The sequence below is a fragment of the Drosophila mauritiana genome, unplaced genomic scaffold (assembly GCF_004382145.1).
Source record: "Drosophila mauritiana strain mau12 unplaced genomic scaffold, ASM438214v1 U_20, whole genome shotgun sequence".
Lineage (NCBI taxonomy): Eukaryota > Metazoa > Arthropoda > Insecta > Diptera > Drosophilidae > Drosophila > Drosophila mauritiana.
The window spans coordinates 23,940-45,171 of record NW_022881334.1 but is presented as its reverse complement, the minus strand read 5'-3'; the positions used below and the strand labels follow the sequence as shown (position 1 = coordinate 45,171).

Genomic DNA, 21,232 nt, shown 5'->3' with positions numbered 1-21,232 from the left:
TGGTATCTGCATGAGTTGTTAATTTGGGCACCGTAACATTACGTTTGGTTCATCCCACAGCGCCAGTTCTGCTTACCAAAAGTGGCCCACTGGGCACATTATATCATAACCTTGAACTTCATATCAAGAAAGTTAAGGTTCTTACCCATTTAAAGTTTGAGATAGGTTAAGATCGTTTCGACCCTAAGGCCTCTAATCATTCGCTTTACCAGATAAGATTATTTTATATAATATTAAAATGCACCAGCTATCCTGAGGGAAACTTCGGAAGGAACCAGCTACTAGATGGTTCGATTGGTCTTTCGCCCCTATACTCAATTCTGACAATCGATTTGCACGTCAGAACTGTTTCGGTCTTCCATCAGGGTTTCCCCTGACTTCAACCTGATCAAGTATAGTTCACCATCTTTCGGGTCACAGCATATATGCTCAAGGTACGTTCCAGTTAGAGGCATAAATAATATAAATATACATTATACATAACTATATAGAACGCCCCGGGATTGTGTTAATTAGCTATAAATAGCTAAAAAACTAATCCCATTATTAGTCAAGTTAATTACGCTATTAGGTTTACATCCCAATAACTTGCACATATGTTAGACTCCTTGGTCCGTGTTTCAAGACGGGTCCCGAAGGTATCCTGAATCTTTCGCATTGTTAATCATACAAGAGCATATAATAAACACAAAAATCAATGATAATTATGCCATTATATAATTCCGAAAAATTAACGCTCTGTAATAATATAAATCTATCAGCACTTATCAAATTAATAACATTTATTCTGTGTTAAAATGCAAGCAATTTAATTGGAATAAACTATAAGTTATATTTTATGATAAATTTGGGATATGCTAATAGATTACAATGTCCTTATATGGAAAAAATGCACATTATTCTTAATAATATTATTTAAATATTACAATTTTAATGATGAATTTTCCATAACGGATATTCAGGTTCATCGGGCTTAACCTCTAAGCAGTTTCACGTACTGTTTAACTCTCTATTCAGAGTTCTTTTCAACTTTCCCTCACGGTACTTGTTTACTATCGGTCTCATGGTTATATTTAGTTTTAGATGGAGTTTACCACCCACTTAGTGCTGCACTATCAAGCAACACGACTCTTTGGAAACATCATCTAGTAATCATTAACGTTATACGGGCCTGGCACCCTCTATGGGTAAATGGCCTCATTTAAGAAGGACTTAAATCATTAATTTCTCATACTAGAATATTGACGCTCCATACACTGCATCTCACATTTGCCATATAGACAAAGTGACTTAGTGCTGAACTGTTTTCTTTTCGCTCGCCGCTACTAAGAAAATCCTTGTTAGTTTCTTTTCCTCCCCTAATTAATATGCTTAAATTCAGGGGGTAGTCCCATATGAGTTGAGGTTGTATATATAACTATTTTTTGCCATAAATTCTTTATATATAAATGATAAAACAATCAATTAAATTCGTTATAAATAGTTCCAATAGTTCTTGTAAGCAAAGTTATTTTTTATCCATTTAACGAACCAACGAAGAATAATAACAAAACCAAGATTTTCTTTTTCCGAATCATTAATAAGAGACAATTCTAGATGAAAAATATTTCAATTTTTTATGCTAGACATTTCTCAGTATTATTTGATTGAAAAAGAAAATATTTCTCTTCGTTTTTCACATTCAAATGTGAGATAATGTTTTTCATTTCTTTTTTAATATTATGAATAAAATCATTATTTAATCCAATAATATACCATATGCTTATAAAAAATTTATAAACAACTTAATTAGCATAGTCTTACAACCCTCAACCATATGTAGTCCAAGCAGCACTATAAAATTAATTAAAGTACATAACAGCATGGACTGCGATATGCGTTCAAAATGTCGATGTTCATGTGTCCTGCAGTTCACACGATGACGCACAGTTTGCTGCGTTCTTCATCGACCCATGAGCCGAGTGATCCACCGCTTAGAGTTTTATAATTCATTTTTATATAATATCAATATTGTTTTTATTGAAAGAAATTAAAAATACACCATTTTACTGGCATATATCAATTCCTTCAATAAATTTATTTTTATACCTAAAAATAAATGTTGCGATATGTCTTAGTTTCATATAAGCATTATGTATCATAAAAATCTGGTTATGGTTTGCTATTTTGGGTGACACATACTGCAAAATTTATATAAAACATTAACCTGATGGATGACAGGTACAAACATTGTATATTTTAGGTTGTTGCATTAGCCAACGTATGCTCATAACATAGATGAACAATACATATTCGCAACGCGTGTATATTATGGTCCATATACACACACACTTATTTTGAATACCACATTCAAAATTATTTTAATTTTAATTCGACTTCTACTTTCAAATTTTGTTCAGTTTCTTCGATTTCCATTTTCGAGAATTTGTTTTTATAGGAAACGCCATTGTTGTAGTAGGTACTGCCACAAATACGCACAACAACATTAATAATGTTAAAGTCTTTTTATGAGGTTGCCAAGCCCCACATATAAAATAAAAGCCATCTTCATTTTATTTTGACTTTAACTTTTGATTCCGTGGAATCATTTTGTAATATTTTTATTTTGGTAAATTGTATTTATTTGTATTATAACAAATGTTTATTAACGATAAGGATTATACAATAATGATCCTTCCGCAGGTTCACCTACGGAAACCTTGTTACGACTTTTACTTCCTCTAAATAATCAAGTTCGGTCAACTTTTGCGAAACAACCGTAACACGCAAGGCGTCACAGTGATCACGTCCGGAGACCTCACTAAATAATTCAATCGGTAGTAGCGACGGGCGGTGTGTACAAAGGGCAGGGACGTAATCAATGCGAGTTAATGACTCACACTTACTGGGAATTCCAAGTTCATGTGAACAGTTTCAGTTCACAATCCCAAGCATGAAAGTGGTTCAGCGGTTTACCCGACCTCTCGGTCTAGGAAATACACGTTGATACTTTCATTGTAGCGCGCGTGCAGCCCAGGACATCTAAGGGCATCACAGACCTGTTATTGCTCAATCTCATTATTGCTAGACGCAATTTGTCCATTTAAGAAGCTAGTGTCCTTATAATGGGACAAACCAACAGGTACGGCTCCACTTACATAAACACATTCAAACACAATAAACATTTTACTGCCACCATGAATGAAGGCTACATAAGCTTCAGCACCATAATCCTGAAGATATCTATTTAATATATTTGAGTCTCGTTCGTTATCGGAATTAACCAGACAAATCACTCCACGAACTAAGAACGGCCATGCACCACCACCCATAGATTCGAGAAAGAGCTATCAATCTGTCTTACACACTTATGTTCGGACCTGGTAAGTTTTCCCGTGTTGAGTCAAATTAAGCCGCAGGCTCCACTCCTGGTGGTGCCCTTCCGTCAATTCCTTTAAGTTTCAGCTTTGCAACCATACTTCCCCCGGAGCCCAAAAGCTTTGGTTTCCCGGGAAGCGACTGAGAGAGCCATAAAAGTAGCTACACCCAATTGCTAGCTGGCATCGTTTATGGTTAGAACTAGGGCGGTATCTGATCGCCTTCGAACCTCTAACTTTCGTTCTTGATTAATGAAAACATCTTTGGCAAATGCTTTCGCTTAAGTTAGTCTTACGACGGTCCAAGAATTTCACCTCTCGCGTCGTAATACTATGCCCCCAACTGCTTCTATTAATCATTACCTCTTGATCTGAAAACCAATGAAAGCAGAACAGAGGTCTTATTTCATTATCCCATGCACAGAATATTCAGGCATTTGAAGCCTGCTTTAAGCACTCTAATTTGTTCAAAGTAATAGTACGGCCCACAATAACACTCGTTTAAGAGCACTAGTGCAGGTTTTTAAATAGGAGGAACATATGAAAAAATACAAGTATTTAATCACATATAAGAACTCCACCGGTAATACGCTTACATACATAAAGGTATAGTACTAACCACAATTGTAAGTTGTACTACCCGTATGAAGCACAAGTTCAACTACGAACGTTTTAACCGCAACAACTTTAATATACGCTATTGGAGCTGGAATTACCGCGGCTGCTGGCACCAGACTTGCCCTCCAATTGGTCCTTGTTAAAGGATTTAAAGTGTACTCATTCCAATTACAGGGCCTCGGATATGAGTCCTGTATTGTTATTTTTCGTCACTACCTCCCCGAGCTGGAGTGGGTAATTTACGCGCCTGCTGCCTTCCTTAGATGTGGTAGCCGTTTCAGGCTCCCTCTCCGGAATCGAACCCTGATTCCCCGTTACCCGTTGCAACCATGGTAGTCCTAGATACTACCATCAAAAGTTGATAGGGCAGACATTTGAAAGATCTGTCGTCGGTACAAGACCATACGATCTGCATGTTATCTAGAGTTCAACCAATATAACGATCTTGCGATCGCTTGGTTTTAGCCTAATAAAAGCACATGTCCCATAAGGTTCATGTTTTAATTGCATGTATTAGCTCTAGAATTACCACAGTTATCCAAGTAACTGTTAACGATCTAAGGAACCATAACTGATATAATGAGCCTTTTGCGGTTTCACTTTTAATTCGTGTGTACTTAGACATGCATGGCTTAATCTTTGAGACAAGCATATAACTACTGCAGGATCAACCAGAATAATGTTTTTTCCTTCATATTCCATTCATATATTTTGAATCGAAATAAGCAATATAATAGATATATAGATATATAGATTTTTCACTTTATATAATTCCATGATTTTTATTATATTGAATAAATTCAATATTTCGCCTTTGGTAAAATTTTAAATATATAAGTAAAAAATCCATTCGATTACGGCCATTTTTATATAGCATTCGTAATCCATATTTTCATTTTTAATTATACTTGTTTACCAATATAACAAGAATTTCAATCTAATTATGTAATATATATATTTCTATAATTTTATCTTTTTATACATACATATTTCATTATAAATATCATTTTATTTCCAACATACATAATTATTGTATCCACACATGTACAATTTTTGTTTAACCAATATAAAATATTAAGTTAAATCATTTGCATTTTGAAGATAAATTTAAAATTTATCTCTTTTCATATATATCTCTGGTAATATATAACATAAAACCAAGCGCATATGATAATATTTCCACATTTAATATATAATTTTATATTTCTTTCATAAGAATCCATATTTGTATTATACCGTAACGATATAATAATCCAACTATACGGCAGGTAATAAATTAATATTTGCCTGCCTCCAAAAATTAACGATAATATATGGAAACGATTTGTTATTCTATATATAATAGAAACTTGACTTTTGTTTCAACGATATTATCTATAAAGCGTATATTCCTATTATCCGCGGAGCCAAGTCCCGTGTTCTATAGAACTGAGAAACAAATTTGTACGGATAATAATATACTTTATTGTATTAACCAATATAAACATAATCGAAATAAATATTTCGAATAATGCGGAGGTCGGCAACCACTGCCTACCTATAGTAGTTTTTGAACCCGCTGTCCTCAAAGCGGGTATTTTCAATTCCGTTTGCCACCCAACATACGGGCTATTCTCTTATATATTAAGAGATTATAGGAACATTTCATTTTTTTCCATTATTCATATATAATATGATTATTTTTTCCCTTATACATATAATAATTAATCATTTTCATATGTATATTATTTAATTTACTCATATTATTGCCAAAATCATATGAATACATAAGTTTTGAACAATATGAGAGGTCGGCAACCACTGCCTACCTATAGTAGTTTTTGAACCCTCTGTCGTAATTCCGGTCGTTTACACTACTATACCCTCTCACTATAATGCTTTTCTCTATAATACTAAGAGAATGTGGGATATTTTCAGCATTTTTCCCTTATACATATAATAATTAATCATTTTCATATGTATATTATTTAATTTACTCATATTATTGCCAAAATCATATGAATACATAAGTTTTGAACAATATGAGAGGTCGGCAACCACTGCCTACCTATAGTAGTTTTTGAACCCTCTGTCGTAATTCCGGTCGTTTACACTACTATACCCTCTCACTATAATGGCTTTTCTCTATAATACTAAGAGAATGTGGGATATTTTCAGCATTTTTCCCTTATACATATAATAATTAATCATTTTCATATGTATATTATTTAATTTACTCATATTATTGCCAAAATCATATGAATACATAAGTTTTGAACAATATGAGAGGTCGGCAACCACTGCCTACCTATAGTAGTTTTTGAACCCCTGTCGTAATTCCGGTCGTTTACACTACTATACCCTCTCACTATAATGGCTTTTCTCTATAATACTAAGAGAATGTGGATATTTCAGGCATTTTTTCCCTTATACATATAATAATTAATCATTTTCATATGTATATTATTTAATTTACTCATATTATTGCCAAAATCATATGAATACATAAGTTTTGAACAATATGAGAGGTCGGCAACCACTGCCTACCTATAGTAGTTTTTGAACCCTCTGTCGTAATTCCGGTCGTTTACACTACTATACCCTCTCACTATAATGGCTTTTCTCTATTATACTAAGAGAATGTGGGATATTTTCAGCATTTTTCCCTTATACATATAATAATTAATAATTTTCATATGTATATTATTTAATTTACTCATATAATTGCCAAAATCATATGAATACATAAGTTTTGAACAATATGAGAGGTCGGCAACCACTGCCTACCTATAGTAGTTTTTGAACCCTCTGTCGTAATTCCGGTCGTTTACACTACTATACCCTCTCACTATAATGGCTTTTCTCTATAATACTAAGAGAATGGGAATATTTCAGCATTTTTTCCCCTATACATATAATAATTAATAATTTTCATATGTATATTATTTAATTTACTCATATAATTGCCAAAATCATATGAATACATAAGTTTTGAACAATATGAGAGGTCGGCAACCACTGCCTACCTATAGTAGTTTTTGAACCCTCTGTCGTAATTCCGGTCGTTTACACTACTATACCCTCTCACTATAATGGCTTTTCTCTATAATACTAAGAGAATGTGGGAATATTTCAGCATTTTTTCCCCTATACATATAATAATTAATAATTTTCATATGTATATTATTTAATTTACTCATATAATTGCCAAAATCATATAAATACATAAGTTTTGAACAATATCAGAGGTCAGCAACGGTCTTTCCTCTATAATACTAAGATAATGTGGGAATATTTCATCATTTTTTCCTTTATACATTTATACATATAATATTTAATCATTTTATATGTATATTATTTAATTTACTCATATAATTGCCAAAATCATATAAATACATAAGTTTTGAACAATATCAGAGGTCGGCAACGGTCTTCCTCTATAATACTAAGATAATATGGGAATATTTCAGCATTTTTTCCCTTATACTAATAATTAATCATTTTCATATATTTAATTTACTCGTATAATTGCCAAAATCCTATGAAGACATAAGAGAATACAATATGAGAGGTCGCGCAACCATAATATAGTAGTTGATGACGAGGTGTTTGGCAACTTGATACAATTCTTTAAAAAGTCTTTATATTAATTATATGATAGGGACAATATCATATGCGTCACTAAATTGATGACGAGGTGTTTGGCAACGTGACACAAATCATTAAAGTCTTTATATTAATTATATGATAGAGACAATATCATATGCGTCACTAAATTGATGACGAGGTATTTGGCAACTTGATAGAATTCTTTAAAGTCTTTATATCAAAAATTATATGATAGGGACAATATCATATGCGTCACTAAATTGATGACGAGGTGTTTGGCAACTTGACACAATTCATTAAAGTCTTTATATTAATTATATGATAGAGACAATATCATATGCGTCACTAAATTGATGACGAGGTATTTGGCAACTTGATATAATTCTTTAAAGTCTTTATATCAAAATTATATGATAGGGACAATATCATATGCGTCACTAAATTGATGACGAGGTGTTTGGCAACTTGACACAATTCATTAAAGTCTTTATATTAATTATATGATAGGGACAATATCATATGCGTCACTAAATTGATGACGAGGTATTTGGCAACTTGATACAATTCTTTAAAGTTTTTATATCAAAAATTATATGATAGGGACAATATCATATGCGTCACTAAATTGATGACGAGGTGTTTGGCAACTTGACACAATTCATTAAAGTCTTTATATTAATTATATGATAGGACAATATCATATGCGTCACTAAATTGATGACGAGGTATTTGGCAACTTGATACAATTCTTTAAAGTTTTTATATCAAAAATTATATGATAGGGACAATATCATATGCGTCACTAAATTGATGACGAGGTGTTTGGCAACTTGACACAATTCATTAAAGTCTTTATATTAATTATATGATAGACAATATCATATGCGTCACTAAATTGATGACGAGGTATTTGGCAACTTGATATAATTCTTTAAATTTATATCAAAAATTATATGATAGGGACAATATCATATGCGTCACTAAATTGATGAAACTTGACACAATTCATTAAAGTCTTTATATTAATTATATGATAGACAATATCATATGCGTCACTAAATTGATGACGAGGTTTGGCAACTTGATACAATTCTTTAAAGTTTTATATCAAAAATTATATGATAGGGACAATATCATATGCGTCACTAAATTGATGACGAGGTGTTTGGCAACTTGACACAATTCATTAAAGTCTTATATTAATTATATGATATCATATGCGTCACTAAATTGATGACGAGGTATTTGGCAACTTGATTCTTTAAAGTCTTTATATCAAAAATTATATGGACAATATCATATGCGTCACTAAATTGATGACGAAACTTGAAGTCACAATATCGATTGATGACGAGGTATTTCAAAAGTTATATTATCATATACACGGGATGATATCATATGCGTCACTAAATTGATGACGAGGTGTTTGTTTGGCTACAGGAAAAATCATTTATTTATCGAATCATCAAGCAAAGGATAAGCTTCAGTGGATCGCAGTATGGCAGCTGCTCAACCACTTACAACACCTTGCCTGTTACAAAAGTCGTTTACAATTGATTCTAGGCTTTGTCATTGTATTAAATAATGCTTTTATATGTAACTAGCGCGGCATCAGGTGATCGAAGATCCTCCTAATTTACTATGTTACAAATTACATTGGCATCACATCCATTGTCGTTTATAAAATAAATTATAAACTTTAAATGGTTTAGAAGCCATACAATGCAAATTGCCCCTTATTTATCATTGCAGTCCAGCACGGATACGACCTTAGAGGCGTTCAGGCATAATCCAACGGACGTAGCGTCATACCACTGTTCGCTCGAACAAGTATTGTGCCATTGGTCCGTACCTGCGGTTCCTCTCGTACTACGCAGGAATGCTGTCGCAACAACGTTTTGTCATTAGTAGGGTAAAACTAACCTGTCTCACGACGGTCTAAACCCAGCTCACGTTCCCTTGCATGGGTGAACAATCCAACGCTTGGTGAATTTTGCTTCACAATGATAGGAAGAGCCGACATCGAAGGATCAAAAAGCGACGTCGCTATGAACGCTTGGCCGCCACAAGCCAGTTATCCCTATGGTAACTTTTCTGACACCTCTTGTTAAAAACTCTTTAAACCAAAAGGATCGATAGGCCGAGCTTTTGCTGTCCCTGTGTGTACTGAACACCGAGATCAAGTCAGCATTTGCCCTTTTGCTCTATGTGTGGTTTCTGTCCGCACTGAGCTGGCCTTGGGACACCTCCGTTATTATTTGAGAGATGTACCGCCCCAGTCAAACTCCCTACCTGGCAATGTCCTTGAATTGGATCCTGAGTAATTGGAGTTATACCAAATTTTCAAATCAAAAATACATAAATGCATTTATTAAAGAATTTGTTTGCGATTATATAACAAACTCGTGATACTTTGATCAAGAAGCTTGCATCAAAACCCAATACCATAAGATATAATAAATATATCCGTATAATGGCTAGGAAATGATACACGTTCCATTTAATCGAAACAATAAGAGTAGTGGTATTTCATTGACGATACCAAACCGAGGGTCTCCTTACACTGCCAGATTAGAGTCAAGCTCAAAAGAACCAGTAGGAATCTCGTTAATCCATTCATGCGCGTCACTAATTAGATGACGAGGCATTTGGCCGCAATCTATCGAAAGATACTAGGTCTGTCAACACTTCAGTTTCCTAGCATGCACGCTTTACGGTTGCGACCAAGACAGCAAGCAAATGTTTTTTAGCTAAGTCCAATCTTCAGGTACATTTTGCTGGACGCTAATGATATGACTATCATATTTGCTTTCGGATTGACCACTCCAGACAGTTCACTCAATGTCAAATCTTTCAGTTCGTAGGCTGGTGCGCATCATCCATAGAACCGATCACATCCGTAGTTCCGGTTTATTTTCGCACTGCAGAAACAATAAAATTCGATTTACTACGCAAGCTAATGCGATTTTTTGCTTCGGGAGCGTCACATCCTGCACGACAAAAGTACGAGATAGGGCATTTATTACCGGTTAGTAAAGACCAAACGGAATCAACTTACTCGTTATAACAATTCATGATTCTAAAGGGTCTTAGCCGCTTCCAAATATTTAGGCACCCATGAAACCCATAAAAAACCAAATTGCATCGGTTGCGATCAAGCCATTACAAAATACCACTTTAGGGAAGGAAGAGTCCAGTAAAAGGCTGGTAGACCAAACCCGGTCCCCCTAGGCCCCCGGGGTACACTTTGGAGTCTCCAAACCACTCCGTAGTCACGGTGGCCCGTAAAGCGGCGGGGGGATGAAATAATTACCCAACAACGAGAGTCATAGTTACTCCCGTTGACCCGCGCTTACTTGAATTTCTTCACTTTGACATTCAGAGCACTGGGCAGAAATCACATTGTGTCAACACCCGCTAGGGCCATCACAATGCTTTGTTTTAATTAGACAGTCGGATTCCCCAAGTCCGTGCCAGTTCTGAATTGATTGTTAATTGATAATCGTTATAATTGATAAGAACTAATTGGTTTAACCCAAATAGTATTCTTAAAAATTTTAGCAAGAAAGTTCCACAATTGGCTACGTAACTAAACTATCCGGGGAACAAGTAACTAACATAAATGCTAGAAACTCTATTTACCCAGAACGAGCACATAAACCATGTTATTGTTTCCCAATCAAGCCCGACTATCTCAATCTTCAGAGCCAATCCTTATCCCGAAGTTACGGATCTAATTTGCCGACTTCCCTTACCTACATTATTCTATCGACTAGAGACTCTTCACCTTGGAGACCAGCTGCGGATATTGGTACGGCCTGTTGAGAAGTTTGCGTGTCCCCACCATAAATTTTCAAGGTCCGAGGAGAAAATATCGACACAACAGTATATGTCATGCTCTTCTAGCCCATCTACCATATCTCTCTGCGAAAGACTTCCATGGTAGTACGGCTATAAAACAGAAAAGAAAACTCTTCCGATATCTCTCGACGGCTTCTTTATGGTCGTTCCTGTTGCCAGGATGAGCACGAGGCCCATATTTAATAACAAACGGATACTCAACAGGTTACGGAATTGGAACCGTATTCCCTTTCGTTCAAAATTATTCAAGTGTATTATATTCGCTTTGTTTATATAGTTAGGCATTTTTGTTTTACTTGAAAATTTTCGGCTTTCGCCTTGAACTTAGGACCGACTAACTCGTGATCAACCACTGTTCACACGAAACCCTTCTCCACTTCAGTCCTCCAAGGTCTCATTCGATTATTTGCTACTACCACCAAGATCTGTACCAATGGCAGCTCCATGCAGGCTTACGCCAAACACTTCTACGCATACCATTGTACCTTCCTACTCACTAAAGTTTCAAAATTTATATCACAAGTAATATAAATCATCTACTTTAGCGGTAATGTATAGGTATACAACTTAAGCGCCATCCATTTTAAGGGCTAGTTGCTTCGGCAGGTGAGTTGTTACACACTCCTTAGCGGATTTCGACTTCCATGATCACCGTCCTGCTGTTTTAAGCAACCAACGCCTTTCATGGTATCTGCATGAGTTGTTAATTTGGGCACCGTAACATTACGTTTGGTTCATCCCACAGCGCCAGTTCTGCTTACCAAAAGTGGCCCACTGGGCACATTATATCATAACCTTGAACTTCATATCAAGAAAGTTAAGGTTCTTACCCATTTAAAGTTTGAGAATAGGTTAAGATCGTTTCGACCCTAAGGCCTCTAATCATTCGCTTTACCAGATAAGATTATTTTATATAATATTAAAATGCACCAGCTATCCTGAGGGAAACTTCGGAAGGAACCAGCTACTAGATGGTTCGATTGGTCTTTCGCCCCTATACTCAATTCTGACAATCGATTTGCACGTCAGAACTGTTTCGGTCTTCCATCAGGGTTTCCCCTGACTTCAACCTGATCAAGTATAGTTCACCATCTTTCGGGTCACAGCATATATGCTCAAGGTACGTTCCAGTTAGAGGCATAAATAATATAAATATACATTATACATAACTATATAGAACGCCCCGGGATTGTGTTAATTAGCTATAAATAGCTAAAAAACTAATCCCATTATTAGTCAAGTTAATTACGCTATTAGGTTTACATCCCAATAACTTGCACATATGTTAGACTCCTTGGTCCGTGTTTCAAGACGGGTCCCGAAGGTATCCTGAATCTTTCGCATTGTTAATCATACAAGAGCATATAATAAACACAAAAATCAATGATAATTATGCCATTATATAATTCCGAAAAATTAACGCTCTGTAATAATATAAATCTATCAGCACTTTATCAAATTAATAACATTTATTCTGTGTTAAAATGCAAGCAATTTAATTGGAATAAACTATAAGTTATATTTTATGATAAATTTGGGATATGCTAATAGATTACAATGTCCTTATATGGAAAAAATGCACATTATTCTTAATAATATTATTTAAATATTACAATTTTAATGATGAATTTTCCATAACGGATATTCAGGTTCATCGGGCTTAACCTCTAAGCAGTTTCACGTACTGTTTAACTCTCTATTCAGAGTTCTTTTCAACTTTCCCTCACGGTACTTGTTTACTATCGGTCTCATGGTTATATTTAGTTTTAGATGGAGTTTACCACCCACTTAGTGCTGCACTATCAAGCAACACGACTCTTTGGAAACATCATCTAGTAATCATTAACGTTATACGGGCCTGGCACCCTCTATGGGTAAATGGCCTCATTTAAGAAGGACTTAAATCATTAATTTCTCATACTAGAATATTGACGCTCCATACACTGCATCTCACATTTGCCATATAGACAAAGTGACTTAGTGCTGAACTGTTTTCTTTTCGCTCGCCGCTACTAAGAAAATCCTTGTTAGTTTCTTTTCCTCCCCTAATTAATATGCTTAAATTCAGGGGGTAGTCCCATATGAGTTGAGGTTGTATATATAACTATTTTTTGCCATAAATTCTTTATATATAAATGATAAAACAATCAATTAAATTCGTTATAAATAGTTCCAATAGTTCTTGTAAGCAAAGTTATTTTTTATCCATTTAACGAACCAACGAAGAATAATAACAAAACCAAGATTTTTCTTTTTCCGAATCATTAATAAGAGACAATTCTAGATGAAAAATATTTCAATTTTTTATGCTAGACATTTCTCAGTATTATTTGATTGAAAAAGAAAATATTTCTCTTCGTTTTTCACATTCAAATGTGAGATAATGTTTTTCATTTCTTTTTTAATATTATGAATAAAATCATTATTTAATCCAATAATATACCATATGCTTATAAAAAATTTATAAACAACTTAATTAGCATAGTCTTACAACCCTCAACCATATGTAGTCCAAGCAGCACTATAAAATTAATTAAAGTACATAACAGCATGGACTGCGATATGCGTTCAAAATGTCGATGTTCATGTGTCCTGCAGTTCACACGATGACGCACAGTTTGCTGCGTTCTTCATCGACCCATGAGCCGAGTGATCCACCGCTTAGAGTTTTATAATTCATTTTTATATAATATCAATATTGTTTTTATTGAAAGAAATTAAAAATACACCATTTTACTGGCATATATCAATTCCTTCAATAAATTTATTTTTATACCTAAAAATAAATGTTGCGATATGTCTTAGTTTCATATAAGCATTATGTATCATAAAAATCTGGTTATGGTTTGCTATTTTGGGTGACACATACTGCAAAATTTATATAAAACATTAACCTGATGGATGACAGGTACAAACATTGTATATTTTAGGTTGTTGCATTAGCCAACGTATGCTCATAACATAGATGAACAATACATATTCGCAACGCGTGTATATTATGGTCCATATACACACACACTTATTTTGAATACCACATTCAAAATTATTTTAATTTTAATTCGACTTCTACTTTCAAATTTTGTTCAGTTTCTTCGATTTCCATTTTCGAGAATTTGTTTTTATAGGAAACGCCATTGTTGTAGTAGGTACTGCCACAAATACGCACAACAACATTAATAATGTTAAAGTCTTTTTATGAGGTTGCCAAGCCCCACATATAAAATAAAAGCCATCTTCATTTTATTTTGACTTTAACTTTTGATTCCGTGGAATCATTTTGTAATATTTTTATTTTGGTAAATTGTATTTATTTGTATTATAACAAATGTTTATTAACGATAAGGATATTATACAATAATGATCCTTCCGCAGGTTCACCTACGGAAACCTTGTTACGACTTTTACTTCCTCTAAATAATCAAGTTCGGTCAACTTTTGCGAAACAACCGTAACACGCAAGGCGTCACAGTGATCACGTCCGGAGACCTCACTAAATAATTCAATCGGTAGTAGCGACGGGCGGTGTGTACAAAGGGCAGGGACGTAATCAATGCGAGTTAATGACTCACACTTACTGGGAATTCCAAGTTCATGTGAACAGTTTCAGTTCACAATCCCAAGCATGAAAGTGGTTCAGCGGTTTACCCGGACCTCTCGGTCTAGGAAATACACGTTGATACTTTCATTGTAGCGCGCGTGCAGCCCAGGACATCTAAGGGCATCACAGACCTGTTATTGCTCAATCTCATTATTGCTAGACGCAATTTGTCCATTTAAGAAGCTAGTGTCCTTATAATGGGACAAACCAACAGGTACGGCTCCACTTACATAAACACATTCAAACACAATAAACATTTTACTGCCACCATGAATGAAGGCTACATAAGCTTCAGCACCATAATCCTGAAGATATCTATTTAATATATTTGAGTCTCGTTCGTTATCGGAATTAACCAACAAATCACTCCACGAACTAAGAACGGCCATGCACCACCACCATAGATTCGAGAAAGAGCTATCAATTGTCTTACACACTTATGTTCGGACCTGGTAAGTTTTCCCGTGTTGAGTCAAATTAAGCCGCAGGCTCCACTCCTGTGGTGCCCTTCCGTCAATTCCTTTAAGTTTCAGCTTTGCAACCATACTTCCCCCGGAGCCCAAAAGCTTTGGTTTCCCGGGAAGCGACTGAGAGAGCCATAAAAGTAGCTACACCCAATTGCTAGCTGGCATCGTTTATGGTTAGAACTAGGGCGGTATCTGATCGCTTCGAACCTCTTACTTTCGTTCTTGATTAATGAAAACATCTTTGGCAAATGCTTTCGCTTAAGTTAGTTCTTACGACGGTCCAAGAATTTCACCTCTCGCGTCGTAATACTAATGCCCCCAAACTGCTTCTATTAATCATTACCTCTTGATCTGAAAACCAATGAAAGCAGAACAGAGGTCTTATTTCATTATCCCATGCACAGAATATTCAGGCATTTGAAGCCTGCTTTAAGCACTCTAATTTGTTCAAAGTAATAGTACCGGCCCACAATAACACTCGTTTAAGAGCACTAGTGCAGGTTTTTAAATAGGAGGAACATATGAAAAAATACAAGTATTTAATCACATATAAAACTCCACCGGTAATACGCTTACATACATAAAAGGTATAGTACTAACCACAATTGTAAGTTGTACTACCCGTATGAAGCACAAGTTCAACTACGAACGTTTTAACCGCAACAACTTTAATATACGCTATTGGAGCTGGAATTACCGCGGGCTGCTGGCACCAGACTTGCCCTCCAATTGGTCCTTGTTAAAGGATTTAAAGTGTACTCATCCAATTACAGGGCCTCGGATATGAGTCCTGTATTGTTATTTTTCGTCACTACCTCCCCGAGCTGGGGTGGGTAATTTACGCGCCTGCTGCCTTCCTTAGATGTGGTAGCCGTTTCTCAGGCTCCCTCTCCGGAATCGAACCCTGATTCCCCGTTACCCGTTGCAACCATGGTAGTCCTAGATACTACCATCAAAAGTTGATAGGGCAGACATTTGAAAGATCTGTCGTCGGTACAAGACCATACGATCTGCATGTTATCTAGAGTTCAACCAATATAACGATCTTGCGATCGCTTGGTTTTAGCCTAATAAAAGCACATGTCCCATAAGGTTCATGTTTTAATTGCATGTATTAGCTCTAGAATTACCACAGTTATCCAAGTAACTGTTAACGATCTAAGGAACCATAACTGATATAATGAGCCTTTTGCGGTTTCACTTTTAATTCGTGTGTACTTAGACATGCATGGCTTAATCTTTGAGACAAGCATATAACTACTGGCAGGATCAACCAGAATAATGTTTTTCCTTCATATTCCATTCATATATTTTGAATCGAAATAAGCAATATAATAGATATATAGATATATAGATTTTTCACTTTATATAATTCCATGATTTTTATTATATTGAATAAAATTCAATATTTCGCCTTTGGGTAAAATTTTAATATATAAGTAAAAAAATCCATTCGATTACGGCCATTTTTATATAGCATTCGTAATCCATATTTTCATTTTTAATTTATACTTGTTTTACCAATATAACAAGAATTTCATCTAATTATTGTAATATATATATTTCTATAATTTTATCTTTTTATACATACATATTTCATTATAAAATATCATTTTATTCCAACATACATAATTATTGTATCCACACATGTACAATTTTTGTTTAAACCAATATAAATATTAAGTTAAATCATTTGCATTTTGAAGATAAATTTTAAAATTTATCTCTTTTCATATATATCTCTGGTAATATATAAAATAAAACCAAGCGCATATGATAATATTTCCACATTTAATATATAATTTTATATTTCTTTCATAAGAATCCATTATTTGTATTATACCGTAACGATATAATAATCCAACTATACGGCAGGTAATAAATTAATATTTGCCTGCCTCCAAAAATTAACGATAATATATGGAAACGATTTGTTATTCTATATATAATAGAAATTGACTTTTGTTTCAACGATATTATCTATAAAGCGTATATTCCTATTATCCGCGGAGCCAAGTCCCGTGTTCTATAGAACTGAGAAACAAATTTGTACGGATAATAATATACTTTATTGTATGTAACCAATATAAACATAATCCGAAATAAATATTTCGAATAATGCGGGAGGTCGGCAACCACTGCCTACCTATAGTAGTTTTTGAACCCGCTGTCCTCAAAGCGGGTATTTTCAATTCCGTTTGCCACCCAACATACGGGCTATTCTCTTATATATTAAGAGATTATAGGAACATTTCATTTTTTTTTCCATTATTCATATATAATATGATTATTTTTCCCTTATACATATAATAATTAATCATTTTCATATGTATATATATTTAATTTACTCATATTATTGCCCAAAATCATATGAATACATAAGTTTTGAACAATATGAGAGTCGGCAACCACTGCCTACCTATAGTAGTTTTGAACCCTCTGTCGTAATTCCGGTCGTTTACACTACTATACCCTCTCACTATAATGGCTTTTCTCTATAATACTAAGAGAATGTGGGATATTTTTCAGCATTTTTTCCCTTATACATATAATAATTAATCATTTTCATATGTATATTATTTAATTTACTCATATTATTGCCAAAATCATATGAATACATAAGTTTTTGAACAATATGAGAGGTCGGCAACCACTGCCTACCTATATTAGTTTTTGAACCCTCTGTCGTAATTCCGGTCGTTTACACTACTATACCCTCTCACTATAATGGCTTTTCTCTATAATACTAAGAGAATGTGGGATATTTTCAGCATTTTTTTCCCTTTTATTGTTTTTTCATATAATAATTAATCATTTTCATATGTATATTATTTAATTTACTCATATTATTGCCAAAATCATATGAATACATAAGTTTTGAACAATATGAGAGGTCGGCAACCACTGCCTACCTATAGTAGTTTTTGAACCCTCTGTCGTAATTCCGGTCGTTTACACTACTATACCCTCTCACTATAATGGCTTTTCTCTATAATACTAAGAGAATGTGGGATATTTTCAGCAATTTTTTTCCCTTATACATATAATAATTAATCATTTCTATGTATATTATTTAATTTACTCATATTATTTGCCAAAATCATATGAATACATAAGTTTTGAACAATATGAGAGGTCGGCAACCACTGCCTACCTATAGTAGTTTTTGAACCCTCTGTCGTAATTCCGGTCGTTTACACTACTATACCCTCTCACTATAATGGCTTTTCTCTATTATACTAAGAGAATGTGGGATATTTTCAGCATTTTTTTCCCTTATACATATAATAATTAATATTTCATATGTATATTATTTAATTTACTCATATAATTGCCAAAATCATATGATACATAAGTTTTGAACAATATGAGAGGTCGGCAACCACTGCCTACCTATAGTAGTTTTTGAACCCTCTGTCGTAATTCCGGTCGTTTACACTACTATACCCTCTCACTATAATGGCTTTTCTCTATAATACTAAGAGAATGTGGGAATATTTCAGCATTTTTTTCCCCTATACATATAATAATTAATAATTTTCATATGTATATTATTTAATTTACTCATTATAATTGCCAAAATCATATGAATACATAAGTTTTGAACAATATGAGAGGTCGGCAACCACTGGCCTACCTATAGTAGTTTTTGAACCCTCTGTCGTAATTCCGGTCGTTTACCACTACTATACCCTCTCACTATAATGGCTTTTCTCTATAATACTAAGAGAATGTGGGAATATTTCCAGCATTTTTTTTCCCCTATATACATATAATAATTAATAATTTTCATATGTATATTATTTAATTTACTCCATATAATTGCCAAAATCATATAAATACATAAGTTTTGAACAATATCAGAGGTCAGGCAACGGTCTTTCCTCTATAATACTAAGATTAATATGGGAATATTTTTCAGCATTTTTTCCCTTATACATTTATACATATAATAATTAATCATTTTCATATATGTAATATTAATTTAATTTACTCATATTATTGCCAAAATCATTATAATACATAAGTTTTGAACAATATCAGAGGTCAGCAACGGTCTTTCCTCTATAATACTAAGATAATGTGGGAATATTTCATCATTTTTTCCTTTATAACATTTATACATATAATATTTAATACATTTTAATATGTATATTATTTAATTTACTCATATAATTGCCAAAATCATATAATACATAAGTTTGAACAATATCAGAGGTCGGCAACGGTCTTTCCTCTATAATACTAAGATAATATGGGAATATTTCAGCATTTTTTCCCTTATACATATAATAATTAATCATTTTCATATGTATATTATTTAATTTACTCGTATAATTGCCAAAATCCTATGAAGACATAAGAGAATACAATATGAGAGGTCGGCGCAACCATAATATAGTAGTTGATGACGAGGTGTTTGGCCACTTGATACAATTCTTTAAAAAGTCTTTATATTAATTATATGATAGGGACAATATCATATGCGTCACTAAATTGATGACGAGGTGTTTGGCAACGTGAACACAAATCATTAAAGTCTTTATATTAATTATATGATAGAGACAATATCATATGCGTCACTAAATTTGATGACGAGGTATTTGGCAACTTGATAGATATTCTTTAAAGTCTTTATATCAAAAATTATATGATAGGGACAATATCATATGCGTCACTAAATTGATGACGAGGTGTTTGGCAACTTGACACAATTCATTAAAGTCTTTATATTAATTATATGATAGAGACAATATCATATGCGTCACTAAATTGATGACGAGGTATTTGGCAACTTGATATAATTCTTTAAAGTCTTTATATCAAATATTATATGATAGGGACAATATCATATGCGTCACTAATTGATGACGAGGTGTTTGGCAACTTGACACAATTCATTAAAGTCTTTATATTAATTATATGATAGGGACAATATCATATGCGTCACTAAATTGATGACGAGGTATTTGGCAACTTGATACAATTCTTTAAAGTTTTTATATCAAAAATTATATGATAGGGACAATATCATATGCGTCACTAAATTGATGACGAGGTGTTTGGCAACTTGACACAATTCATTAAAGTCTTTATATTAATTATATGATAGGGACAATATCATATGCGTCACTAAATTGATGACGAGGTATTTGGCAACTTGATACAATTCTTTAAAGTTTTTATATCAAAAATTATATGATAGGACAATATCATATGCGTCACTAAATTGATGACGAGGTGTTTGGCAACTTGACACAATTCATTAAAGTCTTTATATTAATTATATGATAGAGACAATATCATATGCGTCACTAAATTGATGACGAGGTATTTGGCAACTTGATATAATTCTTTAAAGTCTTTATATCAAAAATTATATGATAGGACAATATCATATGCGTCACTAAATTGATGACGAGGTGTTTGGCAACTTGACACAATTCATTAAAGTCTTTATATTAATTATATGATAGGGACAATATCATATGCGTCACTAAATTGATGACGAGGTATTTGGCAACTTGATACAATTCTTTAAAGTTTTTATATCAAAAATTATATGATAGGGACAATATCATATGCGTCACTAAATTGATGACGAGGTGTTTGGCAACTTTGACACAATTCATTAAAGTCTTTATATTAATTATATGATAGGACAATATCATATGCGTCACTAAATTGATGACGAGGTATTTGGCAACTTGATATAATTCTTTAAAGTCTTTATATCAAAAATT

General features: G+C 33.6%; 3 non-coding genes and 2 pseudogenes across 3 annotated transcripts; all 5 read right to left on the bottom strand.

The window, feature by feature from the left end:
• Positions 1-1,802: 1,802 nt before the first annotated feature.
• LOC117149352 lies at positions 1,803-1,981 on the bottom strand. Its single transcript, XR_004460230.1, has one exon. It is a non-coding gene; the product is annotated as a 5.8S ribosomal RNA (ribosomal RNA).
• Positions 1,982-2,665: 684 nt separating this feature from the next.
• Positions 2,666-4,652, bottom strand: LOC117149353. Its single transcript, XR_004460231.1, has one exon. It is a non-coding gene; the product is annotated as a small subunit ribosomal RNA (ribosomal RNA).
• Positions 4,653-9,019: 4,367 nt separating this feature from the next.
• LOC117149348 lies at positions 9,020-13,518 on the bottom strand (annotated as a pseudogene).
• Positions 13,519-13,913: 395 nt separating this feature from the next.
• On the bottom strand, positions 13,914-14,092 carry LOC117149351. The gene has a single exon (XR_004460229.1). It is a non-coding gene; the product is annotated as a 5.8S ribosomal RNA (ribosomal RNA).
• Positions 14,093-14,778: 686 nt separating this feature from the next.
• Positions 14,779-16,768, bottom strand: LOC117149345 (annotated as a pseudogene).
• Between the last annotated feature and the right edge of the window lie 4,464 nt (positions 16,769-21,232).